This window comes from Pongo abelii, chromosome 23 (genome assembly GCF_028885655.2).
Source record: "Pongo abelii isolate AG06213 chromosome 23, NHGRI_mPonAbe1-v2.0_pri, whole genome shotgun sequence".
NCBI classification, from domain to species: Eukaryota; Metazoa; Chordata; class Mammalia; order Primates; family Hominidae; genus Pongo; species Pongo abelii.
In genome coordinates this window covers 17,858,283-17,883,066 of record NC_085929.1, presented here as the reverse complement: position 1 = coordinate 17,883,066, position 24,784 = coordinate 17,858,283, and positions in this window count along the sequence as shown.

Genomic DNA, 24,784 nt, shown 5'->3' with positions numbered 1-24,784 from the left:
ACATTCCATTCCATTCCATTCGACTCCACTCCCCTCCATTCCACTACACTCAATTCCCCTCCACACCATTCTATTCCATTCCACTAAACTGCACTCCATTCCACCACAGTCCACTCCATTCCACTCCACTCTACTCCATTCCATTCCATTCCACTCCATTCCATTCAACTCTACCCTTTTCCACTCCACTCCACTCCATTCCACTCCACTCTACTCTACTCAACTCAACTCCATTCCACTCCGTTCCATTCCACTCCATTCTATTCCACTCAATTCCATTCCTCTGCATTCCAATGCACTCACGTCCATTCAACTCTTTTCCACTGTATTCCATTCCACTCCATTCCATTCCACTCAATTCCACTCCACTTCATTCCATTTCACTCCACTCCATTCCATTCCATTACACTCCACTCCACTACATTCCACTCCACTCCACTCCACGCCATTGTACTTCACTCAACTCCTTTCCATTCCATTCCATTCAACTACATTCCACTCCACTGCAATTCATTCCACTCCACTCCATTCCATTCCATTCCATTCCGTTCCATTGCATTCCACTCCACTCCATTCCATTCCATTCCATTCCATTCCATTCCATTCCATTCCATTCCATTCCATTCCATTCCATTCCATTCCATTGCATTCCATTCCACTCCATTCCATTCCATTCCATTCCATTCCATTGCATTCCATTCCACTCCATTCCATTCCATTCCACTCGATTTCATTCAATGCCACTCCATTCCTGTCCACTCCACACCACTCCATTCCACTCCATTTAACTCCATTGCACTCCATTCCGTTCGACTGCATGGCACTCCACTCCATTCCATTACATTTCTCCCCATTCCACTCCAGTACAATGCATTTCATTCCTCTAGACAACACTCAATTCCACTCCATTCCATTCCACTCCAATACACTCCATTCCATTCCATTCCATTCCATTCCACTCCACTCCATTCCTATCCATTCCACTCCATTCCACTCCACTCCCTCCATTCCATTCCATTCCACTCCACTCTATTCCTATCCATTCCACTCCATTCCACTCCACTCCCTCCATTCCATTCCATTCCACTCCTTTCCACTAGACTCCATTCCAATAACCTCCACTCTACTCCATTCCATGCCATCTAATTCCATTACAATCCATTCCATTTGAATCCACTCCATTAAGTTCCATTCCATTCCATTCCATTGCACACCAGTCCACACCATTCCTGTCCATTCCCCTCCATTCCCCTCCACTACACTCCATTCCATTCCTCTCCATTACACTCCACTCCACTCCATTGCACTCCATTCCACTCCATTCCATTCCACTCCACAGCCTTCAAGTCTGCTCCATTCCATTCTACTCCACTCCACTCTACTCTACTGAACTCCATTCCAGTCCATTCTGCTCCACTACACTCCATTGTATTCCACTCCTCTCCATTCCACTCCATTCCTCTGCATTCCGCTTCATTCCATTCCACTCCATTCCACTCTTCTCTAATCCATTCCATTCCATTCCACTCCCCGCCACTAAATTCCACTCCTCTCCTGTCCATTCCATTCCACTCCATTCCATTCCATTCCACTAAACTCGGTTGCACTCCATTCCATTCCAGTCCACTCCTTTCCAGTCCATTCCATTAAACTCCATTCATATCCATCTTCATCAGTCCACTCCACCCCACTTCATTTCATTCTATTCCATTCCACTCCAGTCCCTATCTCTCCATTCCTCTCCATTCCACTCCAATCCACCCCATTCCATTACAAGGTATTCCTTTCCACTCCATTCCATTCCACTCCATTCCAGTCCACTCCACTCCATTCCACTCCACTCCACTCAACTCCTTTCCATTCCACTCCACTCCATTCCATTCCACTCCAATCCATTCCATTCTACTCCATTCCAGTCCACACCACTCGATTCCACTCTGCTCCACTCCATTCCACTCCTCTCCACTCTATTTCAATCCATTCCATTCCATTCCCTTCCCTTCCACTCCATTCGAAGCCATTCCACTCCAATCCATTCCACTCCATTCCATTCAATTCTGCTCCATTCCACTCCACATTATTCCACTCCACGCCATTTCCTTCCATCCCATTCCACTCCATTCCTTTCCATTCCACTACATTCCACTACATTACACTGCTCTCCACTCCATTCCATTCCATTCCATTCCACTCCGCTCCATTTCCCTCCATTCCATTCTAATCCACTCCATTCCATTCCATTCCATTCCACTCCATTCTACTCCACTCCACTCCACTCCACTCCACTCTATTCCACTGCACTCCACTCCATCACATTCTATTCCTTTCCACTCTATTTCATTACACTCCACTCCATTCCATTCCACTCCACTATATTCCACTCTACTCCACTTCACTCAACTCCATACCATTCCTCTCCACTCCATTCCATTATACTCCACTACATTCCATTTCATTCTATTCCACTGCACTCCTCTCCAATCCAATCCATTCCCTTCCATTCCATTCCATTCCACTCCAATCCTTTACACTACACTACAACCCACTGCACCCCACCTCCCTCCACTCCATTTCTCTGCATTGCAATCCAATACATCCCATTCCATTGTATTCCATTCCATTTCACTCCACTCCACCCCACTCTATTCCATTCTACTCTACTCCATTCCGTTCCATTCCATTCCATTCCATTCCACTCCATTCCATTCCATTCCACTCCACTCCATTCCATTACATTCTACACCACTCCACTCCACTCCATTTCATTCCACTCCATTCCATTATCCTCGATTCCACTTCACTCCATTCCTCTCCACCCCATTCTATTCCATTCCAATAAAATCCACTCCATTTCTCTCCACTCCACTCCGTTCCACTCCACTCCACTCCATTCCCTTCCATTTCATTCCATTCCACTCCATTCAATTCCACTCCACTCGTTTCCAATCCACTCCACTCCATTCAACTCCACTCCAACCCACTCCACTCCATTCCATTCCATTCTACACCACTCCACTCCACTCCATTCCATTCCACTCCATTCCATTTTCCTCGATTCCACTTCACTACATTCCTCTCCACCCCATTCTATTCCATTCCAATAAAATCCACTCCATTCCTATCCACTCCACTCCGTTCCACTCCTCTCCACTCCATTCCCTTCCATTTCATTCCATTCCACTCCATTCAATTCCACTCCACTCGTTTCCAATCCACTCCACTCCATTCAACTCCATTCCAACCCACTCCACTCCGTTCTATTCCATTCCATTCCATTCCACTCCTCTCCATTCCAATCCATTCCACTGCATTCCACTCCACTCCAGTCCATTCCACTCCACTCCACTGCATTCATTTCCAATCCATTCCTTTCCACTCATTTCCACTCCACTCCCTTCCGTTCCACTCCATTCCATTCCATTCCATTTCATTCCACTACACTCGACTACATTCAACTCCACTCCACCCCATTGTACTCCACTCAACTCCATTATATTCCATTCCATTCCATTCAACTCCGTTCCACTCCACAGCATTCCATTGCACTCCACTACTCTCCTTTCAATTCCAACCCATTCCACTCCATTTCATTAAATGCCACTCCATTCCAGTCCTTTCAACTTCATTCCACACCACTCCACTCTACTCCATTCCACTCCATTGCAGTCTATTCCGTTCAACTACATTCCATTTCCTCCATTCCATTCCATTACTCTCCACCCCACTCCACTCCATTATATTCCATTCCATTGCAATCCATTCCATTCCATTCCATTCCTCTCCACTCCACTCCATTCCACTCCAGTACATTCCATTCCATTCCAGTAAATTCCATTCCATTCCACTCTACTACATTCCACTCCACTCCTCTCCGCTACATTCCTTTCCATTCCACTGCCCTATATTGCCCTCCAATCCATTCAATTGCATTCCACTGCATTCCATGCCTTTGCATTCCACTCCCCTCCGTGCCACCCCACTAGATTCCACTCCCATCCATTCTATTCCAATCCATTCCATTCCATTCCATTCCACTCCACTCTGCTTCATTCCATTCCAGTACATTCCATTCCATTCCAGTAAACTCCACCCCATTCCATTCCTATCCAATGCAATCCACTCCACTCCTTTCCCTTCCAATCCATTCCACTGCAATCCATTCCATTCCACTCCTCTCCACTCCACTCCATTCCACTCCTCTCCACTCCACTCCATTCCACTCCAATCCACTCCACTCCACTCCACTCAACTCCATTTCATTCCATTCCATTCCATTCCACTCTATTCCATTCCACTCCAATACATTCCACTCCACTCCATTCCATTCCCTTCCGTTCAACTCTATTCCACTCCACTCTACTACATTCCACTCCACTCCACTCCACTACATTCCTTTCCATTCCACTGCCCTCTATTGCACTCCAATCCATTCCATTGCATTCCACTGCATTCCATGCCATTGCATTCCACTCCCCTCCATGCCACCCCACTAGATTCCACTCCCATCCATTCTATTCCAATCCATTCCATGCCACCCCTCTAAATTCCACTCCACTCAACTCCATTCCACTCCACTCCCTTCCTTTCTACTCCATTACATTCCATTCCAGTCCACTCCATTCTATACCATTCCACTCCAGTTTATTCCACTCCATTCCATTCCATTCCATTCCACTCTAATCCATTCCATTCCATTAGACTCCATTCCACTTCTCTCCACTCCTCTCCATTGCAGTCCATTCCTCTCCACTCCATTCCGCTTCATTCCACTCCACTTCATTCATTTCCATTCCTCTCCATTCCACCCCTCTCCAACCCATTCCATTACACTGAATTCCACTGCATTCCACTCCATTCTAATCTACTCCACTCCATTCCACTCCACTCAATTTCATTCTATTCCTTTCAATTCCATTCCATTCCACTCCACTCCACTCCACTCAATTTCCTTCCACGCCCCTGCCCTCCACTCCACTCCATTCCACTCCACTCCGTTGCGTTCCTTTCCACTCCATTCCACTGCAGTCTAATCCAATCCACTCTAGTCCATTCCATTCCATTCCGCTGCATTCCATTCCATTCCACCCCACTATAATACACACCATTCTACACAATTTCATATCATTAAATTTCACTCCACTCCATTCCATTCCATTCCACTGCATTCCATTCCATTCCATTGTATTCCACTCCACTGCCCTCAGATCCACTCGATTCCATTTGATTCCATTCCACTAGAACACATTCCATTCTATTGCATTCCATTCCACTCCACTCCATTCCATTCCACTGCACTCCACTCCATTACATTCCACTCCATTCCATTCATTTCCAATCCATTCCATACCACTTCATTCCATTCCATTCTTCTTTACTCCTGTCCACTCTACTCTACTCCACTCCACTCCATTGCTTTTCATCCTTTCAAGTCCATTCCAATCCACTCCACTCCATTCAACTCCAATCAACCCCATTCCACTTCACCCCCTTCATTCCATTCCTTCCCACTCCTTTGTATTCCATTCCAGTCCACTCTATTACACTCCACTCCATTTCACGCCATTCCAGTCCATTCCCCTCCATTCCGATCCACTCCATTCCACTTCACTCCACTACATTCCACTCCACTCCAGTACATTAAATTTCATTCCATTCCCCTCCACTCCACTCATTCCAAGTCCATTCCGTTGCATTCCACTCCATTCCACTCCACTCCATTCCATTCCATTCTGCCCAACTCCATGCCACTCCATTCTTTGCCCTTCTTTCCACTCCACTCCATTCTACTCCACTCCATTCCATTCCATTCCACTCAATTCCATTCCATTCCACTCCACTCGTCTCCATTAAATTCTACTCCAATCCACTCCTTTCCACACCACTACACTCCACTCCATTCCACCCCACTCCATTCCATTCCTCTCTACTCTATTCCATTCCATTCCATTCTAATCGAATCCACTTCATTCCATTCCACTCCTTTCCACTCCATTCTGCTCCATTCTACTCCACTCCACTCCATTCCATTCCATTTCATTCCACTGTACTCCAGTCCACTCCTTTAAATTTCACTCAATTCTAATCCACTCCTTTCCATCCCACTCCATTCCATTGCATTCCACTGCATTCCATTATACTCCACTCCACTCCATTCCATTCCACTCCACTCCATTCCTTTTCACTCCACTCCACTCCACTCCAACCCACTCTACTCCATTCCATTCCATTCCTCTCCATTCCACTGCACTCCATTCCACTCGATTCCACTACATTCCTTTCCCTTCCAGGCCAATCCACTCCACTGCTCTCCATTCCATTTGATTCCTCTGCACTCCACACCACTCCATTCCATTACAAACCATTCCACTACACTCCATTCCATTACAAACCATTCCACTACACTCCATTCCATTCCACTCCACTCTGCTCCTTTCCAATCCACTCCATTCCATTCCACTCCATTTCATTCCACTCCACTCCACTCCACTGCTCTCCATTCCACTGCATTCCATTGCACTCCACTCCATTCCATTCCTCTCTCCTCCATTGCATTCCATTAAATTCCGCTCCATTCCACTCCACTCCATTCCACTCAATTACACTGCATTCCAGTCCACTCCACTTCATTCAATTCCAGTCAATTCCACTGCACTCAACTCCATTCCATCCCAATCCATTCCACTCAAATCCATTCCATTTCACTCCACTCCACTCCATTCCAATCCATTCCACTCCATTCCACTCCAGTCCACTGTATTCCGTGCCATTCCATTCCATTCGAACACATTCCATTTCATTCCACAACATTCCATTCCATTCCACTTCATTCAAGTCCATTACACTCTTTCTACTCCACTCAACTCCATTGAAATCCATTCCCATGCATTCCACTCCATTCCATTCCACTCCATTCCATTTCACTCCATTCCATTCTATTATACTCCACACCAATCCACTCCATTCAATTCCACTCTTTTCCACTCCACTCCTTTCCATTCCTCTCCACTCCACTACACTCCATTCCATTTCTTTCCATTCCACCCCATTCCACTCGTTTCCATTCCATTCCACTGTATTCCATTCCACTAAAATCTTTTCCATTCCTATCCATTTCATTCCATTCCACTCTCCTCCATTCCATTCCATTCCACTCCAATGCACTCCACTCCACTCCATTCCACTCCACTCCCCTACATTCCATTCCATTCCACTCCATTCCATTCCATTCCACTGCATTCCATTCTATCCCATTCCATTCCACTGCATTCCATTCTATTCCATTCCACTCCACTCCACTCAATTGCACTCCTTTCCATTTCATTCTATTCCACTCCACCCCATTCCATTTCATTCCATTCCATTCCATTCCATTCCACTCCATTGCACTCCACTCCATTCCTTTCCATACAACTCTCTTCCACTCCATTCCATTCCACTCCACTTCATTCCAGTCCACTGCACTCCATTCCACTCCACTCCACTTTAATACACTACATTACTCTCCACTTCACTCCATTCTATTTCATCCCATTCCATTCCATTGTATTCCATTCCACTCCTCTCCATTCCAGTTCACTCCATTCCATTCCACTCCATTCCACTCGACTACTGTAAATTCCATCCCACTCCACTCCACTCCTTTCCATTCCATTCCACTGAATTTCACTCCATCCACTTCACTCCAATCCATTCCACTCCATTCCATTCCACTCCACTCCATTCCATTTGATTCCATTTCACTGCATTCCACTCCACCCACTCCTCTCTGCTCCATTTCTTTCCATTCCATTCCACTCCACTCCACTCCACTCTATTCCATTTAATTCCACTCCACTCCATTCCACTCCACTCTGCTACATTCCATTCCACTCCACTGCACTCCAGTACACTCCAATCCATTCCACTCCATTCCACTCCACTCCACTGCATTCAACTCCACTCCAGTCCGTTCCTCTCCACTCCACTCCACTGCTCTCCATTCCGCTCCATTCCACTCCACTCCACTCCATTCCATTCTTCTCTACTCCATTGCATTCCATTGAATTCCGCTCCATTCCACTCCATTCCATTCCACTCCATTCCACTCCATTACACTGCATTCCAGTCCACTCCATTTCATTCAATTCCATTCCATTCCACTGCACTCCACTCCATTCCATTCCAATCCATTCCACTCAGCTTCATTCCATTTCACTCCACTCCATTCCATTCCAACCCATTCCATTCCGTTCCACTCCAGTCCACTGCATTCCATGCCATTCCATTCCATGCGAACCTATTCCATTTCATTCCACAACATTCCCTTCCATTCCACTCTATTCCAGTCCATTACACTCTTTCCACTCCACTCAACTCCATTCAACTCCTTTCCCATCCATTCCACTCCATTCATTTCCACTCCATTCCATTCCACTCCATTCCATTCTGTTATACTCCACGCCAATCCACTCCATTCAATTCCACTCTTTTCCACTCCACTCCTTTCTATTCCTCTCCACTCCACTCCACTCCACTCCGTTCCTTTCCATTTCACTCCATTCCATTCGTCTCCATTCCATTCCACTGTATTCCATTCCACTAAAATCTTTTCCATTCCTATCCATTTCTTTCCACTCCATTCCCCTCCATTCCACTCCAATGCACTACACTCTGATCCATTCCACTCTACTCCATTCCACCACAATCCACTCCATTCCACTCCACTGCACTACATTCCATTCCATTCCATTACACTCCATTCCATTCCATTCCACTGCATTCCATTCTATTCCATTCCAGTCCACTCCACTCAATTGCACTCCTTTCCATTACATTCTATTCCACTCTACCCCATTCCATTCCTTTCCATTCCATTCTATTCCTTTCCACTCCACTCAATTCCACTCCACTCCACTCCCTTCCATTCCATTCCATTCCATTCCACTCCATTGCACTCCACTGCATTCCTTTCCATACAACTCCATTCCACTCCACTCCATTCCACTCCACTTCATTCCAGTCCACTGCACTCCATTCCACTCTGCTCCACTTCAATACACTCCATTCCTCTTCCCTCCACTCCATTCTATTTCATTCCATTCCATTCTATTCCTCTCCACCCCACTCCAATCCACTGCACTGCACTCCCTTCGATTCCTCTCATCTCAATTCCACTCCACTCCATTCGATTCCATTATTTTCCTCTCCACTCCACTCCACTGCATTCCATTCTATTCTGCTCCTCTCCACTCCACTCCATTCGATTGCACTCCATTCCACTCCACTATATTCCATTCCACTCCACTTCATTCTCTTCCAATCCATTCAATTCCATTCCTTTCCAGTCAATTCCATTCCACACCACTACACTACACTCCTCTCCATTCCACTTTACTCCACTCCTTTCCCCATCACTCCACTCCACTCCACTTCACCCCACTCCATTCCATTCCACTCCACTCCTTTCCATTCCATTCCACTCGACTCCACTGCACTCCATTCTATTCCTTTCCACTCCATTCCCGTCCACTCCACTCCATTCCATTCGATTCCATTGCACTGCACTCTACTTCACTCAATTCCTTTCCACTCCATTGCACTCCACTCCTTTCAATTCCAATCCATTCCATTCCAATCCATTCCACTCCGTTGCATTCCACTCCACTCCACTCCATTTCATTCCAATCCACTGCACTCCATTACACTCCACTCCACTCAATTGTAGTCCACTCTACTCCATTCTATTCCACTGCATTCCATTCTACTCCACTACATTTAACTCGATTCCACTCCATTCCACTCCATTCCACTGCACTCCACTCCATTCCATTCCATTCCACTGGACTCCACTACACTCCATTCCATTCCAAACAATTCCACTCCACTCCATTCAACTCCACTCCACGACAACCCATTATATCCCACGCCATTCCGTTCCACTCCATTCCACTCCACTCTACCTTATTCCACTCCACACCATTCCATTCCATTCCACTCAACTCCAATCCATTCCACTCCACTCCATTCCACTCCACTCCGCTCCAATCCACTTAAATCTATTCCATTCCACTGCACTACACTCCATTCCAATCAATTCAAGTCCATTCCACTCCACTCTACTCTTTCCAATTCCACTCAATTCCATTCCACTTCATTCCACTCCACTCCATTCCATTTCCTTCCAATCCACTCCACCCCACTCCATTCCATTTCCCTCTATTCTACTCCACTCCATTACTTTACACTCCATTCCATTTCATTCCACTACATTCCGTTCCATTCCACTCCATTCCATTCCTTTCCGCTTTACTCCATTCCAAACCATTCGATTCCACTCCACTCCATTGTATTCCATTCCATTCAAATCCATTCCACTCTACTCCACTACATTCCACTCCACTCCATTCTATTGCAATCTGTTCCATGCCACTCTACTAAATTCCACTCGACTCCACTCAATTCCACTCCACTACATTCCTTACAACTCTATTCCATTCCACTCCACTACACTCCATTCTATTCCATTACACTCTATTTTATTTCATTCCATTCCATTCCATTCCAATCTATTCCTTTCCATTCCAATCCATTCCTTTCCCTTCCACTCCATTCCACTTCACTCCACTCTACTCCAATCCACTCCATTCCACTCCATTCCATTCCACTCCACTCCACTCATTTCCATTCCTCTACACTCCACTCCGCTTCATTCCCTTCCAGTCCATTGCATTCCATAACACTACTTACTTATTAACTAAACTTGAGTCCACTCCATTGCACTCCACTCCACTCCCTTCCATTCCATGCCACTTCATTCCATTACAATCCACTAAATTCCATTCCATTATTTTCCACTCAATTCCATTCCACTACACAACACTACACTCCATTCCATTCCACTACAATGCCCTCCTTTCCACACCACTCCACTCCACTCAAATCCACCCCACTCCATTCCACTCTACTCCATTCAATTCCATTTCATTCCAGTCCACTACACTCCACTCCACTGCATTCCTTTCATTCAACTGCAGTCCACTCCACTCCATTCCATTGCACTCCATTGAACTCCACTCCTTTCCATTCCACTCCATTCCACTCCATTTCATTCCCCTACACTCCACTCCATTCGATTCCACACAACTCCAATCCACTCCATAACAGTCCATTCTACTCCTTTTCATTCCATTCAATTCCATTCTACTCCATTACACTAAACTACATTAAACTCGATTCCACTCCATTCCACTGCCATCCAGTCCACTCCACTCCACTCCATTCCTTTCCACTCCACTGCACTCCACTCCACTCCATCCCATTCCAAACCATTCCACTCCACTCCATTCCATTCCACTCCACTCTACTACAATCCATTACACCCCATTACATTCCAGTCCATTCCATTCCACTCCATTCCACACCACGCTACTCCATTCCACCCCACTCGATTCCATTCCACTAAACTCCACTCCATTCCACTGCACTCAATTCCACTCCACTCCACTCCATTCCGTTCCATTCCACTCCCATCCATTCCATTCCAATCCATTCCACTCCATTTCACTCCACTCCCCTCATTCCTATTCCATTATATTCCATTCCACTCCACTCCATTCCATTCCATTCTGCTCCACTCCACTCCACTCCATTCCATTGCCCTGCTTTTCACTCCACTCCTTTCCATTCCAATCCATTCCACTCAATTCCATTCCATTCCACTCAACTCTGCTCCTTTCCACACCACTCCACTCCACTCCACCCCACTCCATTCCATTCCACTCTACTCCATTTCATTCCTTTCCATTCCGCTCGACTCCACTACGCTGCTTTCCACTCCTTTCCACTCCATTCCATTCCACTCCAGTCCACTCCACTCCGTTCCACTCCATTCCACTGCATTGCATTACGAACCAATCCATTCCATTCCATTGTCTTCCATTCTCCTCCACTCCACTCCATTCCACTCCAATCCACTCTATTCCACTCCACTCCATTCCATTCCACTTAATTCCATTCCATTCTATTCAATTGCACTGCATTCCTTTGCATTCCAGTATATTCCATTCCACACCACTCCATTCCACTTCACTCCATTCGATTCCATTCCATTCATCTCCATCCCACTCTACCCCACTACATTCCACTCCACTCCTTTCCGTTTTATTCCATTCCATTCAACTGCACTGCATTCCACTCCAATCTATTCCATTGTATTCCAGTGCATTCCATTATATTCCATTCCACTCCACACCACTGAATCCCACTCCATTCCATTCCATTCCATTCCACTCCATCCCACTGCATTCCATTCCATTCCACTCCACTCCATTCCACTCTACTCCACTCCACTCCTTTCCATTCCATTCAATTCCATTCCATTCCTATCTACTCCATTGGAATCCACTGCATTCCTTTCCACTGAGCTCGAGTCAACTCCATTCCACTCCACTCCATTCCATACCACTCCTCACTATTCCATTCCATTCCATTTCATTCCTTTCTACTCCATTGCACTCCATTCCACTCCATTCCATGGCATTCCACGCCATTTCACTCCTTTCCATTCCATTCCACTGCACTCCATTCCAGTCCACTGCACTCCATTCCACTCTACTCCACTACTCTCCATTCCATTCCCCTCCACTAAATTTCATTCCATTCCATTCCACTCCATTCCATTCATCTCCACTCCATTCCATTCCATTTCTTTCCAGTATATTCCACTCCACCCCACTAATCTCCCCTCCTATCCATTCCACTTCACTCCATTCCTTTAGACATCACTCCACTCCACTCCATTTCATTCCAATCTTCTCCATTTCATTCCAGTCCATTCCACTAGAATCCATTCCACTCCATTACAGTGCACTCCACTCCACTCCTTTCGATTCCATTGCACTGCACTCCACTCCACTCTATTCCATTGCACTCCATTACACTCCACTCCTTTCCTTTCCAATCCGTTCCATTCCAATCAATTCCATTCCATTCCATTCCATTCCACTCCACTCCGTTTCATTCCAATTCAATGCACTCCATTTCACTCCACTCCACTCCATTCCAGTCCACTCTACTCCATTCCATTGCATTCCATACCATTCCACTCCACTATATTACACTCGATTCCACTCCTTTCCACTCCATTCCAGTGCACCCCACTCCACTCCACTCCATTGCATTCCATTCCACTGGACTCCATTCCACTCCATTCCATTCCAAACCATTGCACTCCACTCCATTCCATTCCACTCCACTCCACGCCACACCGCCCCAATACATTCCACTCCATTCCATTGCACTCCATTCCGCTCCACTCTACTTCATTCCAATCCATTCCATTCCATTCCATTCCATTCCATTCCATACCATTTCATTCCATTCGACTCCACTACACTCCACTCCACTCCATTCCACTCCACTCCATTCCACTTCTCTCTGCTCCATTCCATTTAAATCCATTCCATTCCACTACACTACATGCCATTCCAATCCATTCAACTCCATTCCACTCCACTCCACTCTTTTAAATTCCATTCCATTCCATTCAAATCCATTCCTCTCCACTCCATTGAATTCTTTTCTGATCCACTCCACTCCAATCCATTCCATTGACCTCCATTCCATTCCACTCCACTCCATTCCATTCCATTCCATTCCACTGAATTCCATTCCATTCCACTCCACTCCTCTACTTTCGATTCCACTCCACTCCACTCCTTTACACACCACTCCACTCCATTCCACTCCACCCCACTTCATTTCATTCCAATCTACTGCACTCCATTACACTCCACTCCACTCCATTCCAGTCCACTCAACTCTTTTTCATTCCATTCCATTCCATTCCACTCCACTACACTAAACTCGATTCCACTCTATTCCACTCCATTCCAGTCCTCTCCACTCCACTCCATTCCATTCCATTCCACTGGACTCCACTCCACTTCATTTCATTCGAATCCATTCCACTCCACTCCATTCCATTCGACTCCACTGCACGCCACCCCATTACATTCCACGCCATTCCATTCCACTCCATTCCACTCCACTATACTACATTCCACTCCACTCTATTCCATTCCACTCCACTCTATTCCATTCCATTCCACTCCACTACACTCCATTCCACTACACTCCATTCCACTCCTCTCCACTCCATTCCATTTAAATCCATTCCATTCCACTCCACTACACTCCACTCCAATCCATTCAACTGCATTCCACTCCACTCCACTCTTTCCAATTCCATTCCATTCCGTTCCACTCCATTGCACTCCACTCCCTTCCATTCCCTTCCGATCCACTCCACTCCATTCCATTGCCCTCCATTTCAGTATATTCCATTCCATTACACTAATTCCATTCCATTCCATTCCACTCAATTCAATTCCATTCCACTCCACTCCTCTCCATTCCATTCCACACCACTCCACTCCTTCACACAACACTCCACTCCATTCCACTCCACCCCACTCCATTCTATTCCACTGTGCTTCATTCCATTCAACTCCATTACACTTCACTCCTCTCCACTCAATTCCACTACACTCCAATCAACCCCACTCCATTCCATTCCTTTCCATTCCACTCGACACCACACCACTCCTTTCTGCTCCTCTACATTTCATTCCAGTCCATTCCAGTCCACTGCACTCCACTCCACCCCATTCCACTCCAGCCCATTCCATTCCAATCCACTCCATTCCATTCCATTCTCCTCCACGCCACTCCATTTCAATCCAATGCACTCCATTCCACTCCACTCCACTCCATTCCATTCCATTTCATTCCACTCCATTCCATTCCATTTCATTCCACTCCATTCCATTTCATTCCACTCCATTCCATTCCATTCCACTCTACTCCATGCCAAACCATTCCATTCCACTCCACTCCATTCCATTCCATTCAACTCCATTCCACTCCACTCCTCTACATTCCGCTCCACTCCACTCTCTTCCAATCCATTCCATGCCACTCCACTATATTCCACTCCACTGCACTCCATTCCACTCCACTACGTTCCTTATAACTCTATTCCATTTCACTTCACTCCACTGCATTCTATTCCATTCTACTACATTTTATTCCATTCCATTCCATTCCATTCTAATACATTTCTATCCATTGGAATCCATTCTAGTCCATTCCACTCCATTCCTCTTCACTCCACTCTACTCCAATCCACTCCATTCCACACCATTCCATTCCACTCCATTGCACTCCACTCCGTTCCTTTCCATTCCTCTGCTCTCCACTTCACTCCATTCCCTTCCACTCCATTGCATTCCATAACACTACTTACTCATCCACTCAACACGAGTCCACTCCATTGCACTCCACTCCACTCCATTCCATTCCATTTCATTCGAGTCCACTCCACTCCACTCCACTACATTCAAGTCCATTCCAATCCATTCCAGTCCACTCAACTCCACTCCACTGCATTCCTTTCATTCAACTGCACTCCACTCCACTCCTTTCCATTGAACTCCTTTCCACTCCTCTCCTTTCCATTCCACTCCTTTCCGTTCCATTCCAATCCATTACATTCTACTCCACTTCACTCCATTTCATTCCACTATACTCCACTACACTTGATTCCACTCATCTCCAATCCACTCCATTGCAGTTCACTCTACTCCTTTTCATTCCATTCAATTCCATTGCACTCCATTCCACTAAACTACATTAAACTTGATTCCACTCCATTCCACAGCCTTCCAATCCACTCCACTCCCCTCCTCTCCATTGCATTCCACTGCATTCCACTCCACTCCATCCCATTCCAAACGGTTCCACTCTATTCCATTGAACTCCACTCTACTACACTGCACTCCACTCCACCCCATTACATTCCACTCCTTTCCATTGTACTCCATTACACTCCTTGCTACTCCATTCCACTCCAGTCCATTCCATTCCTTTCCACTCTACTCCAATCCATTCCACGCCAATCCATTCCACTCCATTCCCTTCCATTCCATTCCACTGCACTCCTTCCCATTCCAAACCATTCCACTCCACTCCATTCCATTCCACTCCACTACACACCACTCCACCCCATTACATTCCACTCCATTCCACTCCACACTACTCCATTGCACTCCAGTCCATTCTATTCCATTCCACTCCAGTGCACTCCATTCCACACCACTCCATTCCACTCCCATCCACTCCATTCCAATCCATTCATCTTCATTTCACTCCGCTCCCCTCATTCCAACTCCATTCTATTCCATGCCACTCCATTCCATCCCATTCTGCTGCACTCCAATACACTCCATTCCATTTCCCTGCATTTCACTCCACTGCATTCTATTCCACTCCATTCCATTCCAATCCATTCCACTCAATTCCATTCCATTCCACTCCACACTTCTCAATTCCATTCCACTCTACTCTACTCCTTTCAACACCACTCCACTCCACTCCACCCCACTCCTTTCCATTCCACTCTACTACATTCCATTCCTTTCCATTCCACTCGAATCCACTACACTCCATTCCACTCCTTTCCACTCCACTCCATTCCATTCCAGTCCACTCCACTCCTTTCCACTCCATTCCACTCCATTCCCTTACACTCCAATCCATTCCATTCCATTGTCTTCCATTCTATTCCACTCCACTCCATTCCACTCCAATCCACTCCATTCCACTTCACTCCACTCCATTCCATTCCATTCCACTCCATTACATTCCATTTCATTCCATTCCACTCCACTCCATTCCATTCCATTCCAGTATACTCCACTCCACACCACTCCATTCCCCTCACTCCATTCCATTCTGGTCCATTCAACTCCATTCCACTCGACTCTACTACATTCCACTCCACTCTGTTTTATTTGATTCCATTCAAATCCACTCCATTCCACTCCACTCCATTCCATTGTATTCCACTGCATTCCATTCTATTCCATTCCACTTCACTCCACTCAATTCCACTCCATTCCATTATATTCCATTCCACTCCACCCCATTGCATTTCATTCCAATCCACTCCACTCCATTCCACTCCAATCCACTCCACTCCACTCCATTCCATTCAATTCCTTTCCATTGCAGTCCACTCCAATGCACCCCTCTCCATTCCTTTGCATTCAACTCGAGTCCACTCCATTCTACTCCACTCCATTCCATACCACTCCACCCGTTTCTGTTCTATTCCATTTCATTCCATTCCATTCCACTCCTTCCTAATCCATTCCACTCCATTCCACTGCACTACACTGCATTCCATGTCATTCCATGCCATTTCACTCATTTCCATTCCATTCCACTCCACTCCATTCCAGTCCACTGCATGAAATTTCATTCCACTCCACGCCTCTCCATTCCATTCCATTCCACTCCACTCCATTCCATTCCATTCCTCTCCATTCCATTCCATTCCACTGCATTCCAGTCCACTCCATTCCATTCCACATCATTCCACTCCAATCCACTCCATTCCATTCCACTCCACTCCATTCTATTCCATTCCATACCACTGCAGTCCACTCCGTCCACTCCACTCCACTCCATTCTATTCCATTCCACTCAAATTTATTCCATTCCATTCCGTTCTATTCCATTCCTTTCCAGTCCATTCCACTCCATTCCACTTCACTCCACTCTACTCCATTCCACTCCATTCCACTCCATTCCATTCCACTCAATTCCTCTCCACTGTATTCCTTTCCATTCCTCTGCACTCCACTCCACTTCATTCCTTTCCACTCCATTGCATTCCATTTCACTACTTACTAATCCACTCAATTCGAGTCTGCTCCATTGCACTCCACTCCACTCCATTCCATTCCATTCCACTTCATTCCATTCCAATCCACTCTTTTCCATTCCATTCCACTGAATTCCATTCCAATCCACTCTACTACACTCCATTCCATTCCACTACACTACACTCCTTTCCACACCACTCCACTCCACTGCACTCCATTCCACTACTTTCCAATGCACTGCACTCCATTCCATTCCTCACTACTCCATTGCAGTCCATTAAATTCTACTCCATTCCACTCTACTCCTTTCCACTCCATAACACTGCATTTCCCTGAATTCCAGTCCACTCCACTCCACTCAAATCCATTCTATTCCACTGCATTCCACTCCGTTCCATTTCAATGCATTCCACTCCACTCCATTCCATTGCAATCCATTCCACTCAAGTCCATTCCATTCCACTCCACTCCACTCCATTTCATTCCACTACACTCCACTACATTCGATTCCACTCATCTCCAATCCACTCCACTGCAGTTCACTCTACTCCTTTTCATTCCACTTAATTCCATTCCACTCCATTCCACTATACTACATTAAACTCGATTCCACTCCATTCCACAGCCTTCCAATCCACTCCACTCCACTCCTCTCCATTCCATTCCGTTCCACTGCACTCCACTCCACTCCGTCCCATTCCGAACTCTTCCTCTCCACTCCATTGCATTCCACTCCACTCCACTGCACGGCACTCCACCCCATTATATTCGACTCCATTCCACTCCATTCCATTCCACTCCATTCCACTCCACGCTACCCCATTTCACGCCACTCCATTCCATTCCATTCCACCCCACTCCATTCTTCACCAATCCACTCCACTCCACTCCACTCCACTCCCTTCCATTCCATGCCAATGCACTCCACTACACTCCATACCATTCCAAACCATTCTACTCCACTCTATTCAATTCCACTCAACTCCACTCCACTCAAATCCACCCCACTACATTCCACTCCATTCCATTCCACTCCATTCCACTCCACGCTACTCCATTGCACTCCAGTCCATTCCATTCCATTCCACTCCACTGCACTCTATTCCACACCACTCCATTCCAGTCTACTCCACTCCATTCCATTCCACTCCCCTCCACTCCATTCCAATCCATTCCAATCCATTTCACTCCACTCCACTCATTCCAATTCTATTCCATTCCATTCCACTCCATTCCATTCCATTCCACTGCACTCCAATACACTCCATTCCATTGCACTGCATTTCACTCCACTCCATTCCATTCCACTCCATTCCATTCCAATCCATTCCACTAAATTCCACTCCATTCCACTCCACACTTCTCAATTCCATTCCACTCCACACTTCTCAATTCCATTCCACTCCGATCTACTACTTTCCACACCACTCCACTCCACTCCACTCCACCCCACTCCATTCCACTCCACTCTACTACATTCCATTCCTTTCCATTCCAGTCGACTCCACTACACTCCATTCCACTCCTTTCCACTCTATTCCATTCTATTCCAGTCCACTCCACTCCATCCCACTCCACTCCATTACACACCAATCCATTCCAATCCTTTGTCTTCCATTCTCGTCCACTCCACTCCATTCCACTTCGGTCCACTCCATTCCGCTCCATTCCATTTCACTCCATTCCACTCCATTGCATAAGATTCCATTCCACTCCATTCCATTCCATTCCACCGTAGTCCACTCCACACCACTCCATTCCCCTCCACTCCATTCCATTCCGTTCCATTAAACTCTATTCCACTCGACCCCACTACATTCCACTCCACTCCGTTTTATTCGATTCCATTCTACTCCACTCCATTCCACTCCACGCAATTCTATTGTATTCCACTGCATTCCATTCTATTCCATGCCACTGCAAACCAATCAATTCCACTCCTTTCCATTCCATTCCATTCCACTCCATCCCTTTACATTCCATTCCACTCCACTCCACTCCATTCCACTCCACTCCCTTCCATTCCATTCAATTACATTCCATTGCATTCCACTCCATTGCACTCCACTCCATTCCTTCCATTCAACTCGAGTCCACTCCATTCTACTCCACTCCATTCCATACCACTGCACTGCTTTCCATTCCATTCCATTTCATTCCTTTCCATTCCACTCCTTTCTAATCCACTCCATTCCACTCCATTACACTCCATTCCACTCCACTCCACTCCATTCCATGCCATTCCATGCCATTTCACTCCTTTCCATTCCATTCCACTCCACTCCATTCCAGTACACTGCACGACATTTCACTCCACTCCACTCCTCTCCATTCCATTCCACTCCACTCCATTCCATTCCACTCCATTCCATTCCTTTCCACTATACTCCACTCCACACCACTCCATTCACCTCCACTCCATTCCATTCCGCTCAATTCAACTCCATTCCACTCGACTCCACTACATTCCACTCCACTCCATTTTATTCGATTCCATTCAACTCCACTCCATTCCACTCCACTCCATTCCATTGTATTCCACTGCATTCCATTCTATTCCATGCCACTGCACTCCAATCAATTCCACTCCATTCCATTACATTCCATTCCACTCCATCCCTTTGCATTCCATTCCACTCCACTCACTCCTTTCCACTCCAGTCCACTCCACTCCATTCCATTCCATTCAATTACATTCCACTGCATTCCACTCCATTGCACTCCACTCCATCCCTTTCCATTCAACTCGAGTCCACTCCGTTCTACTCCACTCCATTCCATACCACTCCACTGCTTTCCATTCCATTCCATTTCATTCCATTCAATTCCACTCCTTTCTAATCCATTCCACTCCATTCAACTCCCCTACACTCCATTCCATGCCATTCCATGCCATTTCACTCCTTCCATTCCATTCCCCTCCACTCCATTCCAATCAATTGCATGACATTTCACTGCACTCCTCTACATTCCATTCCATTATACTCCATTTCATTCCATTCCATTCCATTCCATTTCATTCCACTTCTTTCCATTCCACTTCACTCCATTCCAGTGCACTCCATTCCATTCCACATCATTCCATACCACTCCACTGCTTTCCATTCCATTCCATTTCATTCCATTCAATTCCACTCCTTTCTAATCCATTCCACTCCATTCAACTCCCCTACACTCCACTCCATGCCATTCCATGCCATTTCACTCCTTTCCATTCCATTCCACTCCACTCCATTCCAATCAATTGCATGACATTTCACTCCACTCCTCTACATTCAATTCCACTATACTCCATTTCATTCCATTCCATTCCATTCCATTCCATTCCACTTCTTTCCATTCCACTTCACTCCATTCCAGTACGCTCCATTCCATTCCACATCATTCCACTCCACTCCACTCCTTTCCATTCCACTCAACTTCATTCCATTCAATTCCATTCCATTCCACTGCAGTCCACTCCATCCACTCCACTCCACTCCATTCTATTCCATTCCACTCCATTTTATTTCATTCCAGTCCAATCTTTTCCAGTCCATTCCACTCCATTCCACTTCACGTTACTCTACTGCAATCCACTCCATTCCACTCCATTCCATTCCACTGAATTCCTCTCCACTGCATTCCTTTCCTTTACTCTGCCCTCTACTCCACTCCCTTCCCTTCCACTCCATTGCATTCCATTCCACTACTTATTAATCCACTCAATTCGAGTCGACTGCATTGCACTCCACTCCACTCCATTCCACTCTATTCCATTCCACTTAATTCCATTCCAATCCACTCCATTCCATTCCATTCCACTGAATTCCATTCCAATCCTTTCCACTACACCCCATTCCATTCCACTACACTACACTCCTTTCCACTCCACTCCACTACACTGCACTCCATTCCACTGCACTGCAGTCCATTCCATTCCTCACTACTCCATTGCAGTCCATTAAATTCTACCCCATTCCACTCCACTCCTTTCGAATCCATGACACTCCTTTTCACTGCATTCCAGTCCAATCCACTCCACTCAATTCCAATCCATTACACTCCATTTCACTGCATTCCAGTCCACTCCACTCCACTCAATTCCATTCTATTCCACTGCATTCCACTCCATTCCATTCCAATCCATTCCACTCCAATCCATTCGATTCCAATCCATTCCACTAAACTGCATTCCATTCCACTCCACTCCACTCCATTCCAATCGATTCCACTCCATTCCACTCCACTCCACTGCATTCCATTACATTGCATTATATTCCATTCAACTCCTTTCCACTCTACTCCACCCCATTCCATGCCATTCCGTTCCATTCGAAACCATTCCATTTCATTCCACACCATTCCAGTAGATTTCACTGCATCCCAGTCCATAACACTCTTTCCACTCCACTCAACTCCATTCAACTCAATTCCCCTCCATTCCGCTCCATTCCATTCCACTCCGTTGCATTCTCTTATACTCCACGCCACTCCTCTCCATTCCATTGCTTTCCATTCCACTCTACTCCTTTCCAATCATCTCCACTCCACACCAATGCTCTCCATCCCTTTCCATTCCACCCCATACCATTCATCTCCTTTCTACTCCACTCTATGCCATTCCACTCCAATCTTTCCCATTCCTATCCATTTCAATCATCTCCACTTCCCTCAATTCCATTCCATTCCACTCCAATGCACTCCAATACAATCCATTCCAATCCACTCCTTTCCACACCACTCCATTCCAATCCAATCCACTCCATTCCACTCACGTCCACTACATTCCATTCCATTCCATTCCACTCCATTCCATTCGATTCCACAGCATTCCATTCTATTCCATTCCACTCCACTCCTGTCAATTCCACTCCTTTCCATTACATTCTATTCCACTCCACTGCATACCATTCCATTCCATTCCATTCTATTCCACTCCTCTCCACTCCATTTCACTCCACTCCACACCCTTCCATTCCACTCCATTCCACTCCACTGCATTGCACTCCATTCCATTCCTTTCCACTGAACTCCATTTCACTCCATTCCATTCCATTCCACTCCACTCCATTCCAGCACATTCCACTCCATTCCACTCCACTCTCATCCACTCCATTCCACTCCACTCCATTCTATTTCATTCCATTCCATTCCACTCCATTCCATTCCACTCCACTCCACACCAGTCCACTGCATTCCATTCCACTCCATTCCACAATACTCCTCTAAATTCCATTCCACTCCACTCCATTCCATTCCATTCGATTCCACTGCATTCCACTCCATCCACTCCACTCCACTCCATTCCACTCCATTCCATTCCACTCCACTCCATTTCTTTCCATTCCATTCCACTCCACTCCACTCTTTTCCAATCCATTCCACTCCAATCCTCTCCACTGTAATCCATTCCATTCTATTCCACTCCATCCATTCCATTCCACTCCACTCCATTCCTCTCCACTCCATTCCACTCCACTTTATTCCATTCCATTCCTCTCATCTCCATTCCACTCCACTCCATTCCTTTGATTCTATTCCACTGCACTCCACTCCACTCCATTACACTCCATTCCATTCTTCTCCATTGTACTCCACTCCATTCCATTCAATTCCGCTCCTCTCTACTCTACTCTATTCCATTGCACTCCATTCCACTCCACTCCATTCCATTCCAATCCATTCCATTCCATTCCATTCCTTTCCAGTCAATTCCATTCCACCCCACTACACTCCACTCCTCTCTATTCCACTTCACTCCACTCCTTTTCATGCAACTCCACTCACTCCACTCCACCCCACTCCATTCCATTCCACTCTACACCATTCCATTCCATTCCATTCCATTTCACTCCACTCCACCCCACTCTATTCCATTCTACTCTACTCCATTCCGTTCCATTCCATTCCATTCCATTCCACTCCATTCCATTCCATTCCACTCCACTCCATTCCATTAAAATCCATTCCATTCCAATCCATTGCAACCCATTCCATTCCACTGCACTCCACTCCATTTCATTCCAATCCACTGCACTCCGTTACACTCCACTCCACTCCATTCCAGTCCACTCTACTCCATTCCATTCCATTCCATTGCACTCCACTAAATTAAACTCGATTTCACTCCATTCAATTCCATTCCAGTCCACTCCCCTCCACTCCATTCCATTCCATTCCTCTGCACTCTACTCCACTCAATTCCATTCCAAACCATTCCACTCCACTCCATTCCATTCCACTCCACTCCACTCAACTCCACGTCACCCCATTACATTCCACTCCATTGCATTCCACTCCATTCCACTCCTCTCTACTACATTCCCCTCCACTCCATTACTTTTATTCCACTCCACTCCAATCCATTCCATTCAACTCCATTCCACTCCACTCTGCTCCATTCAACTTAAATCCATTGAATTCCACTCCACTATACTCCATTCCCATCCATTCAATTCCTTTCCACTCCACTCCACTCCTTCCAATTCCATTCCATTCCATTCCACTCCATTCCACTCCTCACCATTCCATTCCCTTCCGATCCACTCCACTCCAGTCCATTCCATTGCCCTCCATTCCACTACACTCCATTGCATTACACTCCATTCCATTCCAGTCAATTCCATTCCATTCCACTCCACTCGTCTCAATTCTATTCCACACCACTCTACTCTTTTAAACACCACTCCTCTCCATTCCACTCCAGCCCACTCCATTCCATTCCTCTCTGCTCCGTTCCATTCCATTCCATTGCACTGCACTCCTCTCCATTCCATTTCACTCCACTCCTCTCCTTTCCACACCACTCCACTCCATTCCACCCCACTCCATTCCAATCGTTTCCATATCACTCGAGTCCAATCAACTCCTTTCCGCTCCTTTCCTCTCCATTAAACTCCATTCCAGTCCACTGCAGTACACTTCACTCGACTCCACTCCAATCCACTCCATTCCATTGATTCCAATTCTCCTCCATGCCACTCCATTCCACTCCACTCTACTCCATTCCATTCCATTCCATTCCACTCTACTCCATTCCATTCCATTCCATTCCATTCCATTCCACTCCATTCCATTCCATTCCATTCCACTCCATT